Source organism: Barbus barbus, assembly GCF_936440315.1.
Source record: "Barbus barbus genome assembly, chromosome: 11".
Taxonomy (NCBI): Eukaryota; Metazoa; Chordata; class Actinopteri; order Cypriniformes; family Cyprinidae; genus Barbus; species Barbus barbus.
Window position 1 is genome coordinate 23,247,318 of NC_136739.1, and position 14,115 is coordinate 23,261,432.

The following is a 14,115-nucleotide window of genomic DNA, read 5'->3' on the forward strand; positions in this document are numbered from 1 at the left end:
GATTTTTTCATTCAAATTATCATTCTACAATTCCTTGTCTATGTCCAGAAACAACAATTGTATTATTATTATTATTATTATTATTATATTTAGCCATATAAAAATCAAAATCAAATGAGTAAGTAATGATTAAATAATGAATTTCCATTATTATTATTATTATTATTTCCAGATTTCATTTTTAAATTCCCTGATATTTCCAGGTTTTCCATGACTGTGGGATCCCAGTGCATAATGATTGTTAAAACAGGATATAAATTTCCTATTACCACTTTCACACATTATATTGCACAACACTTCTTTCTTATATTCCAACACATTAAACTTTTACAGCATACACTTTTTATTCAGCACTGGTCAGCTTGACCCACAGCGAACCCTGCGCTGGACCGGCCACCGGAGTAGATAAAGTTGAGCTAGTGCCAGAATGATTGCGATTTACCAAACCTGGAGACCTATCACAACACTAAAAGACAGCACACACACAAACACGCTTCTTTCCCTGCGTGTCAACATACGCGTCTACACACTCCAATAGCTTCTCTAATACCCTGTATTTTCCGGTTTGCAAGAGAGAGATTGGATTCTAGCCTGAGCCTTTCTTATGAGTTTGTGCACAAATAAGATTGAAAATTGTAGCCGCATAATTCCAGATTGCATTACAGCAAATACATTGTGTGCTCTCCTCAAGGGGCTATTTCTCAGAATATCAATGATCGTGTAAGGGACAGTGGAGAGGAAATAAACTCGGAGACGAGACAAGGAGGAAAAGAGCGAGGAAACCGAGGAGATGATATTTATAAAATTTCAGTGAAATTACAGAAAAACTATGGCCTGCTATTTATGACTAAATTGGACTGAAACACTGTATAAAAACAAAGAAGAAAATGGCATTCACCTCCCACATACATTTCTGAGAAGATTATAAAATATTTGAACGCTAGGTTGTTTTAAACATACACATAACATTACAACTCTGCCTAATCTCTCCTGTTGCTGGGTAGGCACTGAAAAATCAGCATCTAATCTCCAATATCCGTAGAAGAATATGTTCAATTTGCTCTCCGGGTCTCTCTTATACTATAGGGTCACAGCAATGCTGTGAAGTGCTCCCAGACCAGCTGTGAGAACATGATCTGTCGGTGGATCACAGTGAAAGTTCATCGACTGAACCCACGATACTTAGTTCTCCAATAAGATATTGGTCAACACTACCAGAGCCACCCTGAAGCAATGAGTGGGCTCAGAATCCAGCACTTCCACTGTTAATCTTTTAAACAATTTATTCCCACCCACACCCTCACTTGCTTTTCTCCTCTGTATTGTGGGTTGGGTATTATGGCTGTTTGCTATACTCATGGTAAACGCATATGTGAAACTGAATATGCCTAATTTATATGCAGCTCAACATTTCTCTTTTTGGCTTTTGAACAGCTATACTGCTTTTGCTCACTTTTGCTTTGCAAAGCTGTCACTGCGATGGTAACCTAAGGTACGAAACCTAAAAGGTATATCTTTGTACCTTATTTTCCCCTAAATGGTACATATTAGTAACTTAAAGGTACATATAAGTATTTAAAAGTATATATAAAGTGTACATATTTGTACCTTTTGAAAGGGTACCTCTTCAGTGACAGTTCTGTACCTTTTTTTCAGAGAATGTATTCATAGATTTTTATGTGTAACATTTTACTCATGTACACAAATATTTTTTTATGTTTTGACATTGAAATGTATAATATGGACTATTTACGGTGGCTGAGAGAGCTCAATGCACTGCAACTTAAGAAAATGGATGCAAATATTAAAAAGCACCAGGAAATTAAGAAAACATCTTCATCAGTTTGACGACACGTGCTGCAAATACTCAAAATACAGAAAAGCTCTGCAAACCAAATACAGAAACACGCCAAATACTCACAACACAACCAAATACAGAAATGCATTTCGAATACATACATCACAAACAAATATAGAATCTTGCTGCAAATTCTTGCAACACAACCAAACACAAAACACACTGTAAATTCTCAAAACACAACCATTTCTGTATATGGTTGTGTGGCCAGTATTTGCGCCGCATTTCTGTATTTGGTCACGTTGTGTATATTTGCAGCACATTTCTGTATTTGGTTGTGTTGTACGTATCTGCAGCGTATTTCTGTATTTGGTTGCGTTGTAAGTATTTGCAATGCATGTGTTGTCAAACTGATGAAGATGTCTTCTTAATTTGCTGGTGTTGGTTTTTTTTTCTATTTGCATGTGTTTTTTTCATTTGCAGCGCAATGAGCTCTCTCGGCCACCATATGTATTGACAGAATGTTATAGTATTTATGTATGACCAGCTTGAAAAATGTTAAATCTTTTATGAATTCTTCATATTCTAAAAGTGTTGAAACATTTGGGGTATTTATTTTTTTTTTTTATTTTTTATTTTTTTAAGAAATTAACAGTTTTGAAAAACTCTCAAAGGTTCTTTCAAAACATTACATTTTACATTTACATTTATGCATTTAGCAGACGCTTTTATCCAAAGCGACTTGCGTTGCATTCAAGTTACAGTTTTTACATTTTATCAGCTATTAAAACATTAAAAATAGAAAAAGCACCTAACTACCCCAAAAAAATAGCCTAATCTCAACCATTTATAAAACATAACAACCCAAAAAAATATATACTGTATGTAGTTTATGGTACATTTGTACATTTTTATCCAGAGCTGTAAACAAAATAGAAATTCATTGATTCAATTATGTTTTATTCATTTTAACATTTTGAACATTTTAAAGGCTAAAGTGATGAATTCTAGAATAAAAACATCTCTAAAGTTATACATAAAATGCTTATATTGTAGATGCTGTCAATACATTAATAATGTACCTTTCAGTGCTAAACTTAAAAATGTATGACACTTTAAATACCATTGCAGTTGATTGACTCCAGTATAACCAGGCATTATCTACACGGGTATAGTGCTGTGTGTATGTATACTTTATTCAATTCCAGCTTAATATGCAGAAACAACTACAAACTATATATTTTTTGTCCCAGGTCTTGTGAATTTAAGCAGCCCTGGATATGCTACACCATAAAAAGTGCCATGCATAATCTTTTTACCGGGGCATAATGATTTCAGGGTCATGGCACAGCACTCCTCTATGTATGTTTAATCAGAAAATGTGGTGATGAGAGGTATTACCACATGCGTGGATGGTCTCTGGCAGAACTTTACAGCAGAACATCCTCACAATGTATTCCTAAAACCAAGCAGCCTAGTAGCCGAGAGCCTTTTTAGGAGCCCATGGGAGAAGACAGATCAATAGAGGAAGCGAGAAAAGAAAGTGAAAGGGAGAAAGAATAGCTTTGAGCCCTTTGAGCACAATATAGGGCCTCAGACTGAGTTATCTAATGGATGCTCTTTGGCTATTCGAATGGAGGAAGAAAGACGGAACAGTCCATCCTCTGTTGTCATTCTTCATGATCTGATGGATTTAATGGAAAAGGGAATTCTTTTCTACTGTTTGACTGTGCAGAGGGACCAGGACAGAACTATCAGGTTGAGCTGTGGTAATGGGGAGCTGGATGTGATGAGATGTCAGGTCAGACTCCTTCTCTAGAGATGTCACAAGACTTGTCCTGCTGGGATTGCTGGTGACAGGCCCAGTGGGCTGCACCCAAGCAAGAGGCAGGTAATGGGACCAGCTTAATGGGACTGTCCTCGGGCGAAGACATCGCAAAGGTCTCACGCACGCACACACAAACAAAGAAACAAATACACTCAGTGACTTTTCCCTTTCGCCATGGCGGCAGGTAAGCACCAGTAATGAACACATGAGCTTGGGATTGAAAAATATAATTCTCTAACATAAACCAGGGTGAAAAACCATCAGAAGATGGCACAGATGCAGAAGCACATAAATGTACAAACCTGACTAGCCTAAAGCCACACCACATGTGATGACTTGTATTTATAAAATTGCAGGGGCTGCACAATCGATACTTGCTTATTGGGAGTGTAGGATGAAAGGAATGAACAGAGAAAGGCCAGAGGGAAAGTAGCTTCAGCCATAATTTCAATAGCAAGTTCAAGTTTGCAATCTGAGATGTGGGAGGAGTGAGAGACATAACATTCAGCTGGAAAAAGCTTCAAAATATGTTTTCAAAATATAAATGCAGTGGCGTCAATGCTAAGGTGGGTGGCCCCAGTTTAAAGCTGAATGTAGAAAATTGCTGCAATGTTAATAGAAAAACCTGATGAACGAATGCCAGCAGAGGGATGAAAAACAGTATCTGTACTAGTCTAAATGCATTTACACAAAGATTCACACTTAGTATACTTTTTGTTTTTTTTATTTAACAGTAATATTTGTCTTTTGTTAATCATTAATTTGTGTACATGTACAGTCCTGTTCAATTATTTTTTCTGCTGACAATCTTTTTTCCTTTATTAAGTATGTTTCATGGATTATGGTATAACACTTGTGCCACTCAGGACTAATATATATATATATATATATATATATATATATATATATATATATATATATATAATAATGTCACTTTGCAATCTCAACAAAGACTTTACCACATTTTACACTTCCATAAAGAACTATATGTTCTATATCCTAAAGATTAGGATAGTTCACCCAAAAATGAAATTCTGTAATTTTCACTCAACATTATGTTGTTTCAAACCTGTATGACTTCCTTTCTTTCTTGTGTATAAAAAATATATTTTTAAAAATGTTGTAGCAAAACAGTTTTGGTTACATCTGACTTCCACTGTCTGGAAAAAGGACATTTACAAAATGAGATAATCCTCAAAATACATGCCCAGAAGAACATAAGTCACTATCCTTAAAAAACGGATTATTGGGATTATTGGGGTTATAAAGTGAGCCAGGACTGCCACCTGTGATCTCTTCCAAATAAAAAGGTGTACGAGGCTCCTGACACTCAGTTTTAGTTCCTCAGTTCCACATTGTGTGAAGTGGCATGGAACAAGAAAGATGCTGGAGCTCAATGCAGTTCATTGCTCAGAGTCGCCCTCAAACAAACTTTAAAAACAGCCCAGTAGTTAAACTTTTCAGAGCTCCCAAAGTGTTTCCTAACAAGTTAAAGTGGGGCGACCTCAACTCTTTCTGGGTTGTACTCAGTGTCTCTCACACAATACTGGTCTGCAGTGCATTATTGGATGGCCTGTCTTAGCTTACTTTATCTTTCGGCCATTGTGTATAGTGAGCACATCAGATGCCTTTAAGTGCTGCTTATGTAGTAGGCAGTTCAAGTAGAACAGAACTTGTTTTTGGTGGCACATTAGACATATACAGAGACACCATCGTTAGAATGCTTTAATCAATGTGGGAAAATAAATTAATCCTCTGAGTTATTAAACTTGTCGAGAGCCAGACATGCATGAACACAAGACCATACTTTATCATCCCCTGCATTCTTCTAATTAACTACTAATACAACAGTGAGCGATTAGCTTATTGTGTACGGTATCTGTGGCATTCCACATTCCAGTTTTATACAGTAAATGAGCTTAATTATTTATGATTACAGACTCCCTTTGTCTCTTTTTTTTTTTTTTTTTGTGCGTGTGACCCGGCACATTTATAACAGTCATTCAATCGTTATACAATTAGACCCTCATTAACTAATGATTCTCTGCACCAAAAATGTCATTATCATTCGCCTCATACCTCATGCACAAAGCTTTCAATTTTTATTTCACCAAACTGTATGAAAAGTGCACTTTAGACTCACGAAGTTCAGTTCAGTTCATGAAAGCAGGCTTTTGGAGATTGAAACCGTGATACTTAGATGTCATTTACATGCTGCTGTCAAAAACCCCAATTAAAATGGCATAAACAAACAGAATCATTTTTAAAGGTTTCATACTATCTTGGATTTTAATTAAATATTTCACTTGAATATTTCAATAGCTTTGAACAATGTTATGCTAAACAATGGCTAGAAAAAAAGACATCTGATTCGCAACTAAATTACTTTTTAAAAAAAGGAAAAGCAATCATGACCTACTTGTAGGCTTTAAATGGCTCACTCTGATACTCAATTTAAAATCATATCAGTTGAACTTTGAGTCTTTGACTTTGAGAATTGACTTGCATCAGTAACAAACACTGACACTTATGACGAATGCTTGAAAAGGTTTATGCAGTTAATTAGGCTACATAATTGTGTTAATAAATTACATAACACAGCATCGTGAGCAGACAATAAAAAGGCATCTTTTCCAAGCATATTCTAATGCTTGGAAAAGAATCACTACAGAGGATCCTTTGGTGATCATTTGGTGAAGAAACAAACTCATATATATCTTGAATGACCTGAGGGTGAATACATTTTCAGCAAATTTTCATTTTTGGGTGAATTATTCCTAAAAATATATGTTAGAACGTATATATTTTAAGCAATAGTTCACCCAAAAATGAAAATCTGCAAAAAAAAAAAAATTACTCAGGATACCCTCAGGTATATGAGTTTGTTTCTTCATTGGAACAGATTTGGAGAAATTCAGCATTACGTCACTTGCTCACCGAAGGATCCTCTGCAGTGAATGGGTTCCAAACAGATGAGAAAAACATCACAATAATCCACAAGTAATTTACATATTTTGTAGTGAAAAGCTGTGTGTTTGTAAGAAACAAATCTATCATTAAGGCATTTTAATTTTAAAATTAAAAGGCCAGAACACTCAGCTTTCACTTCACAAGACTTTAATTGATGGACTGGAATCATGTGGATTATTTAAGGATTATTGTGACGTTTTTATCAGCTGTTTGGACTGTCATTCTGACGGCACTGCAGAGGATCCATCAGTGAACAAGTGATGAAATGCTACATTTCTCCAAATCTGTTATGATGAAGAAAAACTCATCTATATCTTGAATGGCCTGAGGGTGAGTAAATTTTGGGGTGATCTATTCCTTTAAGGTCAATAACCTCAGCCTTCACGTATCAACCAATGCTTTTATTGAGTTGACCTTGCCTCGGAATGAGATTTTGTAATTTAGCATTCAGTAAGGTTATGAGATTCAACAGTCTTCTGCGCTCTGTGGGGTTCTGGTGGACTTCAAAGAGGATTAAACTCTTATAAAATGAGTTGATTCTGTTCTGATGGAATCAGGAATGCAGGGGGGCTTCAAATCATGCATGTCAGAAAAATAAATAAATAAACGTCCGAAGGGCATAACGAAAATTAGACAGATCTGAGATTGTTTGGATTTATCCTTTTGGTTTGTTAGTCTCAAAAGACATCCTAGGGCTATTGTAATAAGCCTTTACTATTTCCTAAATACCAAAAAGGACACTTTAGAATAGATTTCAATATATTAGGAAGATCACACCAGAATCAATGAAGATCATTGGATACTCATTGATTCCATCCGTCTCATTTGTTTCCTCTATCACAGATCAATAATGTGTAGATCACAGTCTGGGAGGAATCAATAGAGCAACTTATTCCTGATAAGGCTTGAGGCTTGAGATTGACATAAACACACATACTTGAGCAAAGCCTTATGTCTGGCCTTTGCTGCCAAGTGAGAGAATCGAGCAGAGACTATGGGAATAAATGTGTGTCTGTCTATCTATCTATCTAATTTTGTGTGGCACCTGTGCCGTATAGATTTTCCTCGAAAACTCAATTTAATAGTCCACCACGGAGAAAGTTTATGAGAGTTCTGTAAAATTAATATATTTATTTTATTGTCTTAATAGAAGATGTTGTTTTGTCTGCAGAATTGTGCCACACTAAAAAATGTAATGCAAACTAAACCACACACACCCCCACACAGTAATAATAAACAGTCTGTATAGACCAAAAAAATAACTATCAACATCAGATATAAGCCTGCAGCCGTATTTTGCGGTCTCTGAGGGTTATATGTTGCACTGATAAACAAAATGAACTGCCCTCCTTGTCACCGTGAGTTAATTGCCTCTGGGTTCCAAAACTGGACCACAAATGTTTATGCATATTGCATATTATGTATTCATGTAGTTAGCTATCAGTGTGCATAATTCTCACTTTCCCAGTCCTGAAACAGATCCTAATGTTCCATAAACCCTTGAGGGTCAGGGGTGAGATCGTTGCCATTTTCTTTTAGCATGAATAAATAATTGACCCATTTACATAACATTTTGCTGCACCAGAAACATCACTCCACAAATTGTGCTTAAAACAACAACAAAATGTTTGTGAGCATTTTTTTTCCCCATTGTATATGAACTACATAATAGTAATTCATGTTCCTTGAAGGAGAGGAAGAGGGCAATGCTGAACAGAGTTGGCCTGATTTTGAAAAGCAGTATGGTCAAACTCAATTTGATTAAATTCAATCCTCCATATGTGCATGCTTCTTAAAAAAAGGAAAGGGGAAAAAAAATAATATAATGCAAATATTCTCTTTTCTGTTTTTTAGCTGCATAATGTTAGGAATCATGGGCTTGACATTTTAAGATCCTCTGCAACTGAATAAAAAAAAATGAAATGAATGAAAGTGAGATGAAGACGTAAAAGAAGGAAATGTGTGTATGTGTTTATATATATATATATATTTCCTTTATGTCTTCATCTCACTTTCGTTCTCTGCTTAAAAAACATTAGCTGTACTATATGAGGGACATGAGAACATGAGGCACACATCTCTGTGACAGAACCAGGAGAGAGTGTGCTCAATAGACATGTTTTTATGAAGCCATAAACATCAGCCCGTCTGCTACTGCCAATGATCTCAGCAGCAGAAAGAAGTGCAGGTTTATGACTTCATACAAAGCCTACAGCACTGAATATAAACTAGTGTGAGAGAAACAACCTGCAGGTGATGGGAGAAACTCATTTGGCAGGTGCTCATCACATGGGCCTCCTTTGAAAACCTGGTTTAACTTTCAGAGTTATAAAACTTACAGATGAGATGTCTCGTTTGGCTGTTGTGAATTTAAATATGGAACATTCTATGCACAATATATATGTCTGGAAATATTACTGTGTCTTTTTGTGGTACTAAGAATGGGAGCATTTAATGAACTCTGGGTTTTATGTTTTCCTCCATTTCACAGCTTTTTGTGCTTTAGGTGATGCAAAATCTCTCAAATGAAAAGCTTGCTTTAAATGCTTGCTGATGTGAGAGAAATTCTTTGTTGTCACAATACATAATTATCTGGAAAACCTCAGTGTAATAGAAGAAAATTGGGACCAAAAAGGACACAATGACCTTGAAGCACTTTTTCTGTTCCCCACACAAATAAATTCATTATCTGTTCCACAAAAAGACAAAACCTCATTCTATTTTTGAATAACATTTATACACTGCACCCTGAACGAACAACAGAACTTCAAGACATTCTATCCTGACTGAGCGCATACATGAGAGGAACTTTAACCTTGGAAATTATCCAAAACACTAACTGCTTCACATATAAAAAAACAACAACAGTAATGGCTGCTGTTATAATATAATGACTGATTTGTCAGTTCTAATTGGAGCTACGATTGTCTGAAATGGTGTCACCATTGCAGTGATTAGAAATGATACACCACTCACCCCCTTGACCTTCCTCTACAGACCACACAAGCTCTCTCTTTTTACATAGCTTAATTGCATCTTGCCCACTGACGATGTGGGTAATTCAATATAACGTCATGTTCTCACACTAGACCCGTCTGGATTAAATGTCCATCAAGCTCCTGCAGTTTATCACAATATATTTTGTGGCCCCAGACTACGCTAGTATTACAGAAATGATCCGTTCTATTCCAGCCAGAAAGGTTATAGAGATGAAATGTAAATGCAGACAATCAAATAAATCTAAATGTGTCACAAAATAATAAAACTGAACCCATATTCCATTTAAAGGTCTGTCTGAACCAACTGAAATGAATTACCGCCTAGATGCATGCTGGATCTCTGTATTGCTGTCTAAGCTAATAATGTCATCAGTAAAACAAATTGAGTTGTACAGAAGAAACACACATTAAATCAGGTGTCAAAATGATTCAAATACTGTCATCATTATTCACCTATATTTAAGGATGCCAACATCTCATAAAAGGTTATATAAACATCACAAACCAGAATTTACAGTTTGCTTTTAATCAAACTCAATCACTGCAGACACAACTATAACAGTCAACATATCTTCATCTGATCCTAATAAACATTTACACTACCAATCAAAAGTTTGAACACACCTGACAGAAATTATGATCTAAAAAATGGTTTGATCTAAAGCTTTGTGCTTAAAAGATTGAGATTACTTTTGTTATATTGCTGTCTTCTTTACAACCCCTTTTTTAAAGAAAAGTAACACTGGTAACATTTTTGGTATTACATAATATTCTGATATTTGTTTATAGAAATTATAAAACAGAATAAAATATTGTCACAAAGTGTTGTAGACAGAAAGGTTGCGAACTGGGTCTTGACATAATGAGTGCAATTGTTGCTTTCACTTATGTGCAACTTGTACATATATGTTAACAATCACAAAAAGTCGTTTCACGACCCTTTAACACAAAGTCTTTAACCCAACACACTGGTAAACAGAACAGACGAGAGACAAACCATAAACATAAGCAAGACCGGACCAAGAACAGAGGAAAAGGAAGGACTTAAAAGGTAAATTAATGACACACAGCTGAACTCAAGAACTAATCAAATCAGTAACCATGATAACAAGCGGAAAACTCAAACCAAGGCAGACAGGAACTAAAGAAACTAATTAACTGACCATAGCTGTGACAATTATAATTTATTTAGATTTATATATTATAAAATTATTTATAATTTCTATCATTTACAGAAATATAAAGAGTGATGTCTTCATCACCTATATTTTTGGGTCTGTATAAGAAAATACATAGCTGTGGTCCCATGTAAGAGGATCATAATATTTGTGGCTCCCTTGGTATTTGAAAATGGAAAAACCCTGGACATACTGCTATATATAAAAGAACAGCAAAACACATCTTAGTGAGCTAAGCACACAAAGTAAGTTTGTGCTTTACTGTAATTTGCAGTGTATGCAGTGAAAATTGAACAGCAAAGAGATGCCAAAACATTAATTTAACTTTCTTTGACAAATGAAAAACTTTCCCTTTTTCACAGTACTGCTGAGAGGCATCTGAAAATAGAGGCAAGACGTTACCAGGCAGTGATGACTGATCATAAAAGTGAGCATGACACTTTGAGCGCAGACTCATGTGGTATGATGTGAGCGTGTAATTCAAACTTTAATTGCCTACCCTGTGTATATGTTCCCGCAGGCAACAAGGTGTAGTGTCTTCAGAACAGAGCACCCAGAGCCATTATTTCTCCTTTCTGTTTCACAGATGAGCACAGAGTCCCACTGTACATTATTAGTGTTGGCAACAAGATGGCGCCGCTGTGTTCGGGCGCCGTCCAGGCCGCTCTGCTCAGATTGTGCTTTAATTTACTTTTTTGCTTACTTTTACTTTCTCTTTTTACACATTTCACGTCGGCACTGATCACGTATAACAAAGAAACACTGTTGGACATTGGAAACCGCTACACTAACCTGTTCCAGGACACTCTATCCACGAATCCATCGTGACCCCTGGAGATTCTTCGGAATGCGGAGATAAACAATAACCCCCCGAGGCGACGGATCAAGAAACGCCGCGGCGCTGGGATTCGAGACAGACTCAGGAAAAGGGCTCACAGTCCTCCTCTTCCGAGCATTCTGCTCGCAAATGTCCAATCCTTGGAGAATAAGATGGACGATCTTAGAGCCAGGATTAGTTTCCAACGGGACATTAGGGACTGTAATATCTTTTGTTTGTCCGAAACATGGCTTTCGTCCTCGGTCCCGGACACTGCTGTTATGCCAAGTGATAACTTCTCTGTTTTTCGGATGGACAGAACAGCAGAGGCCGGTAAATCCAGGGGTGGAGGAGTGTGTTTCATGATTAACAAGAAATAGTGTGATCCCAGGAATATCTCCATTCTGTCGCGTTCCTGCTCGCCTCATCTGGAACATCTTACCACCCATTTTATCTGCCACGGGAGTTTTCATCGATCATTTTTACTGCTGTGTACATTCCACCACAGGCAGACATCGGCTTGGCTTTGTCTAAGCTTCACGATGTGCTGAGTGGCTACACTAACAAACATCCTGACGCTGCCTTTATCATCACGGGAGACTTTAACAAAGTTAGCCTCAGGCAGGTCATGCTGAACTTTTATCAACATGTATCCTGTCCAACTAGAGGACCGAATACACTGGATCATTGCTACACTCAGTTTAAGCATGCCTACAAAGCCCGCTCACTACCGGCAAATCGGACCATGCCGCCATTTTCCTCACACTGGAATATAAACAAAGGCTCGTTCAGGATCCCCCGGTGCAGAGAGTAGTAACGCACTGGTCCTCCCACTCAGAAGATATGCTACAGGTGGCTCTTGATGACGTCCGACTGGGACATGTTCCGGACGAGTTCTTCTGACGTCAGCGAGTTCACTGATGTAGTATTAAGCTTTGTAAACACGCTAACCGAGCAAGCTACAGAAACAATAACTATTAGGACATTCTCCAATCAGAAACCGTGGGTGGACAGAACTATCCGTGCGTCCACACGCACTGCCGCTTACAATGAGGCTCTTCTGACCGGGAATATGAGCGAGTACAAAGCATCGTGCTATGCTCTCCGACGCGCAGTAAGAGCCGCCAAACACAGATACAGAGAGAGAATTGAGTCTCATTTCCAGCTCAATGACTCTCGACGGACGTGGCAGGGACTGAGGACCATCTGTGCCTTCGGAAACAAATCCTTCGCAGTGGTGAGAGCAGATCCGTTGCTGGCCGACGAGTTAAACATCTTCTACGGCCGCTTCGATTGCACTCTGCCGTCCAGCGCGTCAGGAAGCAGCAGGCAGAGTAGCGATGATCCTGTAATCACCGTGTCGGCGGATGAGGTTCGGAGGGCACTAAAGAAAGTGAACGTCAGGAAAGCAGCTGGACCTGATAGGATAACCGGCCGTGTTCTGAGGTCCTGCACCGATCAGCTCGCTGGTTTGTTCACTTCTATCTTTAACGAGTCCCTTGCTACCTCCGTGGTTCCCACCTCATTCAAAAAATCTGTCATTATCCCTGTGCCTAAGAGCAATAAACCCTCTTACCTGAATGACTATCGCCCAGTTGCCCTCACATCAATAGTCATGAAGGTTTTTGAGAGACTTGTAAAGAGTCACATTTGCTCCTCCATACCCGTTACTTTGGACCCTCTTCAGTTTGCCTATCGCCCAAATAGATCCACTGACGATGCCATCTCTCATGTCCTCCACTCATCCCTCACACACTTGGACAGCAACAATGGGAATTATGTAAGGCTGCTATTCATTGACTATAGCTCAGCTTTCAATACTATAGTCCCCATCAAGCTAGCTTCTAAACTCACAGACCTCGGCCTAAACACCTCACTCTGTGACTGGATTCAAGACTTCCTCACCGGCAGACCTCAAGTGGTAAAAGTTGGCCAGTTCACCTCAAACTCCATCACTCTGAACATAGGAGCCCCACAGGGCTGTGTCCTGAGTCCCCTGCTCTACTCTCTCTACACGCTTGACTGCGTGTCCTTTCACAGCTCCATATCTATTATCAAATTCGCTGATGATACTGTGGTTCTGGGCCTCATTTCTAACAATGATGAGACCGCATACTTGGATGAGGTAGAGAGACTCACATCATGGTGCCAGGACAACTGTCTCTCTCTGAATGTGAGCGAAACTAAAGAGCTGATCATGGACTTTAGGAAGAGACAGCAGCGGCCCTACACTCCTCTTATGATAAGTGGGACCCCTGTGGAGAGAGTGAGTAACTTCAAGTACCTTGGTGTAAACATTTCCAAGAACCTGACTTGGACTACACACATCCAAACACAGGTTAAGAAAGCCAGGCAAAGACTGTACCACCTGCGACAGCTGAGGAAATTCAGGGTCTCACCAGCAATCCTGAAAACTTTCTATTCAGGGACCATAGAAGGTGTATTGACTCAGTGCATCTCAGTGTGGTATGGAAACAGCTCCAATCAGGACTCCAAAAGCACTACAGAGAGTTGTGCGCTTAGCT